Source organism: Myotis myotis, unplaced genomic scaffold, assembly GCF_014108235.1.
Source record: "Myotis myotis isolate mMyoMyo1 unplaced genomic scaffold, mMyoMyo1.p scaffold_m19_p_7, whole genome shotgun sequence".
In the NCBI taxonomy this organism is placed as follows: Eukaryota; Metazoa; Chordata; class Mammalia; order Chiroptera; family Vespertilionidae; genus Myotis; species Myotis myotis.
In genome coordinates this window covers 57,698,546-57,708,622 of record NW_023416379.1, presented here as the reverse complement: position 1 = coordinate 57,708,622, position 10,077 = coordinate 57,698,546, and the positions used below count along the sequence as shown (strand labels likewise).

General features: G+C 41.1%; 1 long non-coding RNA gene across 1 annotated transcript in view; it reads right to left on the bottom strand.

Annotated features, from left to right (window-relative positions):
- Positions 1-804: 804 nt before the first annotated feature.
- Positions 805-10,077, bottom strand: part of LOC118659776 — a 43,045-nt gene continuing 33,772 nt past the window's right edge. Inside the window, exon 2 of the long non-coding RNA XR_004968701.1 lies at positions 805-1,183. This is a non-coding gene — a long non-coding RNA (uncharacterized LOC118659776). The remainder of the gene's footprint in view (positions 1,184-10,077) is intronic.

Here is a 10,077-nt window from a genome sequence, read left to right as displayed (position 1 = left end):
GACACAGAACTTAAAAGACAGAACTTAGAAGACAGAACCTACACAGAACCTAGAGACAGAAGAACTTCGCTGGAGAGAACATGGCAAAAGATCCTGGACAGAAACTGGCAACAGAACCTAGAGACAGAACCTAGCGAGGGAACCTGGCTGAAGAACCTAGAGACAGAACCTGGCTACAGAACCTGGATAGAACATGGCAAGAGAACCTGACTAGAACCTGGTGACTGAACCTGGCTGGAGAACCTGGACAGAACCTGGCTGGAGAACCTAGCGAGGGAACATGGCTACAGAACCTGGCTGGAGAACCTAGCAAGAGAACATGAACACAGACCCTGGCAGGAGATCCTAAGCAGAACCTCTCTGGAGATCCAGACCAGAACTTGGCTGGAGATCCTGGCTAGGCTGCTGATCAACTGAACACTGTCTCCGTGTCCTTCCTTCTTCGCCAACTCCGTCCACACCTTTGGGGACCCCTGGACCCGCTGGGGTTGGACCCCAGCATCAATGGATATACATATATATATATCCATAAGGATACTCTCAAATAATAAAACTAAATCTAATGAAGCAAATATACTATTGAAAGAAATATTTGTTAGAAAGGAGGACAGGAAGGATGAGAGTTTTGCCTCTCTTCCCTCCCCCAAATCATTCAATGGCTTCACAGTCAACAAAAAGGAATATTAGGCCAGTGAATCAAAATAGTATGACTGAACAGGAAAAAAAGACAATATTTGAAAATGGGTATTTGGACAAGACAGCAAAGACAGATATCTTTCCAGGAAAGCTGAGAATAGAGTTTGATTTTGGTCCATTCATTTATGCTTTATTAATATTCAACATTGACTGGATTGTATTACTTTCTTTCTTCACTGATGTCAGCTCATTGTTATTCCCCTCCCATTTGCACATTTTCAGGACATCTCCCAAAATGAGACTGTCATCCAGATATGCACTGTAAGGAAGCACTGGAAAAATGAGAAAGGTAGTAGTCCATTAGAAGAACCAGAGGGGAGGGGACATTGTTCTGCCCGAAATAAGAAAGTTTCACAGAGAAAAACAAAATGCATCTAAGACAAAATGGATCAAGGAGTCTAAGTTCTCCTCCCCTTACCAACAGCAGAGAGAGTTCTCATATCTCTTCGGGTTCAACAGCAAACTGTTTCTCTTCTTCCACTGCTTCCTAGAAGGTGATAAGTGAAAGATAACAGCCATAAAAATGGAGATAAGAGGAAATTCTTGGTCACTTTCAAGATTCATTACCTGAAGAGTTCCAGAAAGCCCTGGGAAGTTAAATATAAAAGTGTCCAGGAAGCCCTAGATGGTTTGGTTCAGTGGATGAAGCGGACTGAAGGGTCCCAGGCTCGATTCCAGTCAAGGGCATATGCCTAGGTTTTGGGCTGGGTCCCCAGTGGGGGATGTGCAGGAGGCAGCCAAACAATGGTTTTACTCATCATTGATGTTTATCTCTCTCTCTCTCTCTCTCTCCCTCTCTCTCTCTCTCTCTCTCTCTCTCTCTCTCTCTCTCTCTCTCTCTCCTCTCTCTCTCTCTCTCTCTCTCTCTCTCTCTCTCTCTCTCTCCCTTACTCTCTGAAATCAATAAAAATATATATATTTTTAAAAAGTGGCCAGGAAGACAAATAATGTGTCAGAAATTGTGACTGAAGTGAATGGGCTCTATAGATAGAGGTTGCTCAGGAATCCCTGGGATCTCTTGGCAAATAATCTCTTTGTATTAATAGCTTGCTATGCAGAATTTTCTGTTAATTCAATCTTTCAATATAATTCTGTGACAAGAGTGCTATTGAATTTCAAATATTTCTGGGTTGGAGAAAGAGGAAGAATAGGGAGGGAATTACAACACTGGACAGTATTATATGAAATCAATTACCCACAGAATTTATGAAAGATTGATTGCAAGGATGACTGTCTTCACCTGTGATTTTTCTGTTCTTTATTATTTGTATTTTTAGCTATTGAATCAATGTGACATTTTAGCAAAGACTCTGATAGTCTTTAAAGTTCTTGCTTTTGTGTTAAATGAAGATCAACCATTAATCTCTCTTCTAGTATTTTTTGGTATAATGCAAACTCATCATCAACGATTAACAGACTTTTCCTGGCAAACTTTTTTCCCCCGTTATGTCTGACAGAATAGCAAGATTGTATATATTAGCATAGTGCATATACATGCACACATATATGGAGACTACTTTGCAGTTACAAATGGGCTTGGTTCCAAAAGTGCACATTTGGGTCAGTTGATTGGAACTTGGAATGAATGTATGTAAAAAAATATTTTTAGAATGTAGTTCTTTTAAAATCATGCTCCTATGGGAAACTGGTGTCCCACAGAAGTTTTCATAGAAAAATATAAGAAAATACTGGTAATTTTCAAGGTAATGTAATTATCGGATATCATTTTCTTGGCTATAAGGATTTTGCCCAAATATTTTCCCTCTCTAATAAAAGAACACTTGATAACTTATTATGAGCTAAGTGTTTGCATACATTATCTTATTTAATCTTTTCAAGGATCCTATTTTATAGATAGAAAAACTCAAATGAATAATTTTCCCCAGCTATTCAAACACTAGGTGGTAGAGCTAGTGCAGTATATTTAAACATGTCCACACATTCTTTTACATTTTCTCCCATTGAGAGTCTATGTCCCCCTTCCTTTGAAACTGGGCTGGCCTTAGTAACTCACATGAACCAGTAAAACCCAGTGGAGGTGACATTGCGTGTCTCCTGATGCTAGTTCAGAAAGGGTGATGCACTTCCACTTGACTCTTTTGCGATGCTTGCATGTAAGAAATCTGACCATTCTGAGACCTCTGTGCTAGACAGGTCATATATAGTCACTCTGGTCATCAGCCAGCATCAACTGTTAGCCATGTTTCCAGAACAGCCTTCAGATGCCTGCAACCCCATGTCTGACTGAAAATGCATTAGAGACTCCAAGGAACTACCTTGTTGCTATGTTAGTATTGGGGCAATTCATTGTGCAATAATAACAACCAAAACAGCCAGTCTGTTGGACTCTAACACTCATTTAAAGCTATACATCTTGCCCAGCCAGCATGGCTCAGTGGTTGAATGTTGACCTATGAACCAGGAGGTCTGGTTCAATTCCAGGTCAGGGCACATGCCAGGGTTGCAGGCTCAATTCCTAGTAGGGGGTGTGCAAGAGGCAGGAAAGCAATGACCTATAAGACACAAGAGTTCTGTAGTACAGGAAAACCATGGAGAAAGGAAAGGACTCCCTGGGCTAGTTAATCTACAATACTAACCTCAAGTTCTTAGTTGAGACCCCTTGAGAGCTATTCAGTCAGAAGGAGACTGGAGAGAAGAATCCAAAGGGCAAAAGCTGAGATGGTCTTCTGGAAAAGCAGCTCTGGAGGGATGTTGAGAATCCAGAAGTAGGCAACGGATGCTATTCTGACAGGAGACTTTCGAAACTAAAGATTACTGCCCTCACTTCTTTGGCTCAGTGGATAGAGCATTAGCCTGTGGACTGAAGGGTCCCGGGTTTGATTCTGGTCCAGGGCACATGCCCAGGTTGTTGGCTCAGTCTCCGTGGGCATGTGCAGGAGGCAGCTGATCAAAGGCATTCTTTCTCTCTCTCTTTTTTTTAAATATATATTTTTATTGATTTCAGAGAGGAATCCCTCTCTGAAATCCAGAGGCTATTCCTCTGGAGAGAGATAGAAGGCATTCTCATTCTCTCCTTCATATAGTCTCTCTCCTCTCCTCTCCTCTCCTCTCCTCTCCTCTCCTCTCCTCTCCTCTCCTCTCCTCTCCTCTCCTCTCCTCTCCTCTCCTCTCCTCTCCTCTCCTCTCCTCTCCTCTCCTCTCCTCTCCCCTCCCCTCCCCTCCCCTCCCCTCCCCTCCCCTCCCCTCCCCTCCCCTCCCCTCCCCTCCCCTCCTCTCCTCTTTATTGCCCTAACCAGTTTGGCTCAGTGGATAGAGCTTTGGCCTGTGGACTGAAGGGTCTCAGGTTCAATTTGGGTCAGGGGCATGTACCTTGGTTGCGGGCACATCCCTAGTAGCGGTTATGCAGGAGGCAGCTGATCGATGTTTCTCTCTCATCAATGTTTCTAACTCTATCTCTCTCCCTTCCTCTCTGTAAAAAAATCAATAAAATATATTTTAAAAATATATCTTTATTGTTGAAAGTATTACATTTGCCCCCCTCCCCCCTTCATTGACCCCTAATCCTAAACTGATTTTTGTTTTCAGAGTAATGAGTCAGTTAATGTCTATGGACATTCCTGATTTCCTTGCTACAACACACTCAAAAAATGCTTCAGGGAGTTATCATTAGGGAAATAATTTTTTTTATCTGTGTTCAGTGTGTGCTGCTCAAGGCAGCTATTTTTAACACATTATCTCTTGCTTAATGAGGTAGCAAGTAATATGTTCTCATATGCTTGTCTCACTCACATCCATTTAGTTATCCACAACTAGAGACTGCCTGTTTTATTTAGTTAGTAATTTTTGTACCCATTTTTATTGTCTTACCTTTCTTTGTCTGCCCATCCTCCTTCCCTTTTGGGAACTGTTTCTTAACAGTTGGGGCTGTCAGCACATGCACTTGCCTGTGCCAGGAGAGAGCTTATGACTCAGGCTGGCCAATAAGAGTCTTGCATTCCCCCTCAAACACAATGTCTGGTCCAAGGATGAGCATGTGATCCAAGCAGAGCCAGTGTTTTTCAAGAATTGTTAAGGATAATCAAGAGCAGAGATTATTTAGTAATTTGAGGTCATGAACAACAAAGACTGTAAGTCAGTATTCTCATCTTCTCCATAGGTTGGCATAGCCAGCCTACAAAATTAAAACTAACATTAAAAAAAAATTAGATGAGCTTGGTTCTATGCTGAAAACTACCAACTCTTGCACTTTTAGGTTAAGCCAATAAATTACATTTTTCTGGCTTAAGCTAATTTGAATTGGGGTTTCTCACTTTCAACCAAGAGTCCTGGCTAATTAAAATCACTCTTGTAGAGTGATTTAATAATTAAATCACTCTAGTAGATTAATAATTTTGGAAACAACTTTAACCATCCATATGATATTTTATACCATCTTGCTACTCTCCTTCCAAACTCCTTGACATATTCATTGAGTGTGGTGTCATTGTCAGGAGCAAAGGTTTTCAAAAAATTTTTCTCGATTGATTGATTTAAGAGAGAGACTGGGAGAGAGAGAGAGGAAGAGAGAGAGAGAGAGAGAGAGAGAGAGAGAGAGAGAGAGAGAGAGAGAGAGAATGAATGACACAGAGAGAGGGAGACATCAATTTGTTGTTCCACTTATTTATGCATTCATTGGTTGCTTCTTGTATGTACCCTGACCGGGGATTGAGCCCACACCTTGATGTATCAGGATGATGCTCCAACTGAGTCACCCAGTGAGGGCCAGGAGCAAAGGCTTTGAACACAGAACTGAGTTTAGTATCAGTTCTACCGTGAACAAGTTGTATGTCTTTGAGCAAATCAATGATTAATTCCAACCTTTTCTTTCTGTAAAATAGGAATATTTTAGTATGCATCTTACAGATTTTTTTTGAGGTGATTAACGTGAAGCACTCAGCTCAACACTTGCTGGATTTTAGGATCTAATGATTACTTGATCAGTTATTTAAATACTTCTTCTACCAGCTATCCTGGACACCAAAGATGTGAAGGAGGAGCTTGGGCCATATGTACATCCAAGGTTAATGCTCTCTTTTATTCCTCAAGTCATATCTGAGTTAACTTTATAGAGGACAGTATTCTCCACTTAGAAATTTCATAGTATCCCCTGACACCATACTATACCTCAGGTACATGCAGGTTAGAGCCATGTCTTCTTGCTAGGATTGCTCCCTGGAGCTGAGGTCATTGCTGACCCATCCAGGCAGTTGGGTTAAACCTAAGTCTCTTCCAGAAATTCTCCCTTCACTCCCTCTGCAATTGCAGACACAAACAGATGAAGGGCCAGGCAGCAGGCCAAGTTGGCTGGAACTACCTAGGGGTTTATATTGCAGCATCTATTCTATGCAAAGAAACAAAGACATTCCCTCAAATTAGTATTCAGCCCCAAGGAAAGAATCAACCCTGTACCCTTTCTCCAGCTTTTGGTAATCTGTTTTTGCCTCACTGATTTCAAAGAGTAATGTAAACTCTTCTCATGGTTGGTTGAGAGCTTGAGTTGAGATGTAATAAAAAAAGAATTTAAAGTTCAAAAGTGTACATCCTCAATTGTGTTTGACTTCTGGAGCTTAACTTGACTTCTGGATTAGTATTGCAGTTAGGTTTATACTTCAAAAATTGCTTTTCTACTTTTTTTATATAATACCTAGTGTTTCGAGCTAACCTGTGATGCAAAGGAAGTAGGAGTCTAGGTGATAAGACTGAGGTGAAAACTTCCCTTGCACCTTGCCATGCCTGTGACTCAGACCTTTTCCCAGAAACAGGGAAGGAGGTGAGAACTAATCTCTCTCCCCTACAGCCTCATGGTGTATTGGCAAAACTTTCCATGAGAAGTAAGTGTGACAGTAGTTGCTTCTGCCTTCTAGGAAGTGGCCAATAGTGGTTGAGCTGTCCTGATCTTCTTCAGTTTCTGCTTTCAAAGTTACCCCAAATAAAACACAATCTGTTCTGCTTATTCTTTTGTGGTTGTTAATCCTCACACAAGGATATTTTTCCATTGATTTTCAGAGAGAGTGGAAGGGAGAGAAGAAGATTGAGGGGAGCGGGGGAGAGGGATACAGGGGGGGGGGGGGGGGGGGAGAGAGAGAGATGAGAAAGACACATGACACATGGATTGGTTGCCTCCTGCAGACACCCTAAGGCCAGAGATCAAACCTACAACCCAGGGACATGCCCTTGACTGGGAATAGAAACTGTGACTCTTCCATCTGCTCCCAACACTATAACCAGTGAGCCAAACCGGCCAGGGCTGTTCTGCTTATTCTCCACCCTCACCCTATCTGTTCTGGGCATTGTTAGGAAACCCCTACATTTTACTCCACCAGGGCCCCCCTGTCCTTTGGTTGGGTTTGTCCCATGGGAAGCACCTGAAGGAGCTTGGAGGGCAAGAGTAATGAGAGATCACCGTATTTCTTCCTCTTTTCCCTTCCTTCTTTGGTGCCTATAATCCCTAAGATGGCAGTTCTTATTGACTCTTCCACAGCTCCAGGGCTCACCAGGCGTAGAAACACTATTTCTTTATACCCAGGGGTGTAATGGCTTCCCCCAATCACTGGGTGCCTCGATGTTCTTTGTTGGTTTCTCTAACTTATCCATACTTCCAAAAACAGTCCCTTAATTAAATTCTCTTCAGTTAAACCCCTTTGAGCGAAATATTGATTTCTGTCAGAACTTTGGCTAAAGTACAGTTAAGTTGAATAATGTTTGTTTGCTATGCAAACACAATTTCAAGGCAAGTTGTCTGAATTCCTTTTACTTTTTTTAAAAGAATATAATTTTCTTGACTTCAGAGAGGAAGGGAGAGGGGGAGAAAGATAGAAATATCAATGATGAGAGAGAATCATTGATCGGCTGCCTCCTGCACACCCCACACTGAGGATCTAGTCCACAACCCAGGCATATACCCTGATCAGGAATCGAACCATGACCTTCCGGTTCATAGGTCGATGCTCAACCACTGAGCCATGCTGGCTGGGCTCAATACCCTTTCAATTAGACTAAACTTACAAAGCACCTTCTACACAGAATTTCTGGAACTGTCATGAGGAATGTCATAATTCAATCCTGGGGTAGATGGCTCCTTTTAGGAAAACATCAAAATGAGACGGTTATCTTGGTTAAGAAAGGCTCACTTCTCATTATTTGAGAGAAAAGCGGGGTGGGGGGGGGAGAAAAAATAAGATCATATTTGTGTTTCTGGGAGAAACTTTAAAGACAGGAGTAAATGAGTAAAGAGCCCGAGAAACAGGGAGAAAGGAAAGCAAGGGAGGTCATAGAGGAGAGGAACACAAAATATGGCAAGACACAAACAGTAAGAAATTCTCAATAGTGAGAAAAGCCCATAAATGCCAGGAATAGTGATGCCTGAAAATGTTTCAGGTATTCTGTGTTTTCTTTTGAAATTACTGTCATTGTGTTCCTTTCACAGCATCCTCTCCTACCATACTATCCCTCCCTCAAAACAGAAATCAAAGTTGGCTACAAGTAACAGCTTTGTGAAAATAGTGCTCTAGGGGGACATGAAAGATGAGAGGTAGAGGTCCCAGGGGGGAGCCCTTCAAAGAGAATGGCAGCTCTGCTCACTCTCAGAGGGATGGTGTGGAGAAACCAGCAGCTTCTTAGCTACTCTAAGAATCCTGAAAAATCCTTGAAAAATCCTCAAAGATGTTGGGAGCAGGGACAGGACTTCATTCATTTTGAGGGATATAAAATGACATAGTCCCAGAAGGTTGGAGAGTTTAGGAATATCTTAGCTGGAGCAATTGGGTTGCATTTGAATACTATTATTTAATTAACACTGAAACGCATCTTGATGGACTTTCACTATGAACTCTATAAGGCAGGAATAGGATTATGTGAAGCTTATATGAATAATAAAAAAAAACAACGAACAAAAACACTAAGATTAACTATCCATGAAAGTATGTTTCTGAGTTGGAAATTTTAAAAATAAAATTTCTACAGTAGCAAGTGAACACATGAGTGTTTATTCTGACAAATAGCAAATTTTCCCTAACGCTTAGAATGGTACCTAACACAAAGTTATTGCTATATATGTGCTTCAAGTTAGGAACATCTATAAATAAATAACTTCTTAATAGATAAGGCCATACAATTACAATAAGATGGATAGATAGATAGATAGATAGATAGGCCAAAAGGTAGAAAGGTGAATGGATGGAAGTATGGCTAGATAGATTTAAATAAAATATTAAACAATTAATAGTTATAATTTCATTGTTGTTGTTATTATTGTGATCTGACATCATTGTCTAAAAAGTGGCCCTCCTTTATTTTCCTGCACTCAAATTTTATATTATGATGCTCATAAAGGTCACTGAGCTACATATTCCAAGGAATTCAGATTTAAATCAAGAACACAAATGTAACAATGTTCATGGTCTACTGAAAGCACCACTGATGGAAGAAATAGCTCATGGTATTCACAGGAAAGCTCCTACAATCAATGTTATTCCTGTGTACTGTGTGCAAGACCACATTTCAGACACTTTAGATGCATTTCATATTCAGAGCTACCTTCCCACTATTATTCCATTTCACAGAGGAGGAAACTGAGGCACAGAGAAAATAAAGCACTTGCTGGATGTTTCACAGTTAGTAAGTAGCATGCCCAGAATTCCAAACAAGACAGTTCTGTTCCAAAGCAAAAGCTCTCAATGACTAAGTTGTCTAATATTAAAACCAGAAATAACCAGCAGGTAAATACTCAATCTTGGTCCATCTCCCTAAATAGTTTTTGTCACCTTTGGGGACACAATTCTGAAACTACATAAACTATACTCATTCTTCATTTATCACTGAATGTGGAAAGGCAATGGTCTACAAGGGATTTATTCATTCTTTCAACAAGGAATTAGTGAGCACCTACTAAGTGCCAGAAACTCTTCTAGGCACTCGAACAATAGCTATGAACAATATGGATAAAATCCATGCCTTCAGGGAGCGTAGATTCTAGTGAAATAGATACAGGCAGTAAACAAAATAAGCATAAATATTACAAAGAAAAATAAAGTGGAGAAGAAGGAGGAATAGACCGGCAAGGCTTCAACAAGAAAGCTGTTCACTTGTTTAGAATGCCATGGAGAAAGGGAAGGAAACCTTGTGCTCACCTTCCCCCCTTTACTTCTCCTCTCCACTGAAACTTGAGTGGGAGCTAGATCACCAGAGTAATCTGCTAACCGTAATTTAGAAGTTCGCTCTTTAACCAACACAAAGCCAGAAGTGTTGCTATTATTTTCTTGCTGTGCCTCATGCAAACCCTTTTTAGGTTGCAGCTGTCCTATGCGATGCTCCCCTGTGCTGGGGAGCACTCAGGTGTCTGTAGTTCCTGAACGTCTTCTGAGCCAGAGCAGCCACCTGATC